Raw genomic sequence first — 2,968 nt, forward strand, 5'->3', positions numbered from 1 at the left:
AATGCTACCCCTGCCAGATAAAGATGGCAGTACCTGACCCAACAGGGCTGCCAAACATTAATTTAAGGCAGAAAATAAAACAAGTGAGAAGATGAGAGATGGTTAATATTAATGAAGTGTCCACCCTGCTGCTAACATTGTAGTATCCATCTAACAAAGATGCCGCATGCCTCTGTGTGCCCACACTTCTAGTGACCCTTGTCTCTGCCCATAGGGAAGTGCTCCAATCACACACACTTACCCTACTGTGTCCAGCTCCACCACGAGTTCTGCGTATCTGGACTGAGGTCATCAAGTTGCAGAGCATATGCTTTGCCCATTGAACCATCTCCCCAGCACCAAAGATGCTTTTAAAAATAAAGCACAGGACAAGGAGGACGACTCAGTGGGTAAAGTGCCTGCTGTATAAGTTTGAGGGTAAGAGTTTGGACCCCTGGCATCCATTAAAAGAGCTGGACTTGGCAGCGTGGGCTTGTAATCTCAATGCTAGGGAGGCTGGGACAGAAGATTCCCAGGGGCAGGGAGGAGGATGTTGCTGGCCTAGCCAATCAGTGAGTTTTAGCTTCAGTGAGCTGTCTTCTCTCAAAAGATAAAGTGGAGGACAAAGAGGAAGACATTGATATTGACCCCTGACACGCACACACATATACTCACACACATGCACACACAAAAAGATGGGGAAAAACCCTTGGAACATCTCTACAAATCACGGTTACAAACAGCTACTAAGGATGTCTTAGATGAGCATATATGAGACTAAGAACTAGGACTAGAAGGTAATTTACTGATTAAACAACCCAACAAACAACAACAAAAAACACCAAACCTACAGCCAACATCACACACATACACTGTGCTTAGTGTAAAGACTGTACTTTCCCCTATGATCAGGAACAGGCAAGGATGTGAATGCCCATTATTCCTCTCCAGCAGCACCCTGGAAGTCCTGGCATGCCTGGTAAAGGCAAAGAAAAGGAGAAGTATACAAGTTGGAAAGGAAGAAAATAAACGTCTCTATTGACAGATGGCATACATGATCGTCTATGTAGAGAATCCCATGGAATCTCAGAAGGTAAGATGCCTCCTTGGACTGGGAGGTAAAGCCGGGAAAGTGCCTGCCACACCGTATAAGGACATAAGTTCTGACCCCCAGAACCCACAGAAGCCGGGCATGACACGCACCTGTAATTACCGTGCTGAGAGGAAAGACAGGAGGAAGTCAGGGGCTTGATACCCAGGAGTCTAGCTAGTGGTGAGCTCCAGTTTTAATGAGACCCCATCTCAAAGGGTACGGAAGAGCGAGACAGAGACAGAAGTGTTGACAGCCTTTGCTGTACACCTATCAAGCATTATCCTAGGTTTAGAGACTGACAGTGCTTCCACCTAATGGGGGACACAAATATTCAGCTAGTCATATAAACAGGGGAGAAATGGTCCTTGCTGAGAAGATATGAGTTGGAGAGGGAAACCCCAACCTCAGGGCAAAGGTGGACTTTCACAGTAAAGGTGGGGGTCACACTAGAACCTCTGGGGATAGAGGGAGATGGGCTGTGGAGCTTTCCAGCTAGACAGAAAGCATGTACACAGTTCTGTGGCTCAGGGAATCAGATCCCTTCCGGGCAGCAGAGGCAGAGCAGTGTGAGTGGGGTGGCTGAGTGAGGGCAGCAGGACACCAGATGACACTGGGGGAGGGGCAGGGCCAGGTCCTAAAGGCAAAGCAAGACAGTGAGGCAGACACCATCAGATCTGTTCTGAAAATAGTAGCCCAGCTGTCGTGTAGGAAATGGCCAGAGAAAGAGGCAAGCGTGGGTGTGGGAAGAGTGGGCACAAGGCCAAAGTGAGGCGTGAGGAGCCTGGACAGGGCACCAGGAGTTGTGGGGATGGGGATGGTCTGGGAAGCAGCAGTGAGTGTGTAAGATGCAAGCCTGACACACGGGACAATGGGGGGGGGGTTGTGGCTGGAGCCTGGAAAAACACAAGTTTTAGAGTTTGGAATATTCCCTGGGTGGCCCAGGGCATTCTTCAGCCCTAATAGTGGTTTCCAGAAGCAAAGAAGATGTCACAACCAACAAGCTCCTAAGTCAGATCCCTTCCTCACGCTCATGACACGCTACTGCATTTCTATACAAATTTTAATTGGTTTTCAGCGAGTCTCTGTATTCACAGGGAAAGCAGAGTAAGACAATAGAAAATGCACGTCAAATGCTGCTAACAGAGACAATAGGTTTTGACAGCTTGAAAAGTTATGAGGGACAATCAAAGCTGTCCATAAAGGAGCCGGGACCACGGAAGCGCAGCAGCACCCCTGTGGCAGGTGGCTTCACACCGTCAGCCGCAGACGACGGTATACCTTCACTTCAGACACCAATGCAATGACAAGGGCTGCACCGCCTCTACCACATGTACAAATTGAACTCCAAGAGACTTAGAGCAGTAGGGAAGCAGCAGGTTCAGGACTCGGCCCTACATCTTCCTGCCACGCCCTGCGTCCAGCTGAAGTAGGGCCCTCTGGTCCTCTGGCCGAGAATGCCATCCTGACTGACTGCTCCACCCCATCAGCCCAGGACTCCTAATGGCCATTCTGCATGCAGCCTTCTTTCCCACGCCAGCCCCAAGCCAAACACACACAGCCTTGTCCATACTCCCTTCTGGGACTCTACCTCCGTCAGCCACCTCAGAACGCTTGCCTTCCGCCATGTTACAGACCTGTGTGTGGCTTTGCTGCGTTGCCTATACTGAAGCAAAGGCTGTAACATGGCGGGTACAGAGTGAACTGGCTCATGAGGGCAAAAGGGAGGCCAGCGAGGCTTCGGCGGTGCCTCTGAGAAAGCAGAAGAACCGAAGGCTCACATTCACTCGTTTTCTTCTTACACAAGCTTCAAGTTGATGCGGAGCACACCGCACTGTCATTCAGACGCTTTTTCCCAACACACCTTAGTCCTCCACACATGCACATGCACAAGCATTC

Source organism: Mesocricetus auratus, unplaced genomic scaffold (assembly GCF_017639785.1).
Source record: "Mesocricetus auratus isolate SY011 unplaced genomic scaffold, BCM_Maur_2.0 Super-Scaffold_100014, whole genome shotgun sequence".
NCBI classification, from domain to species: Eukaryota; Metazoa; Chordata; class Mammalia; order Rodentia; family Cricetidae; genus Mesocricetus; species Mesocricetus auratus.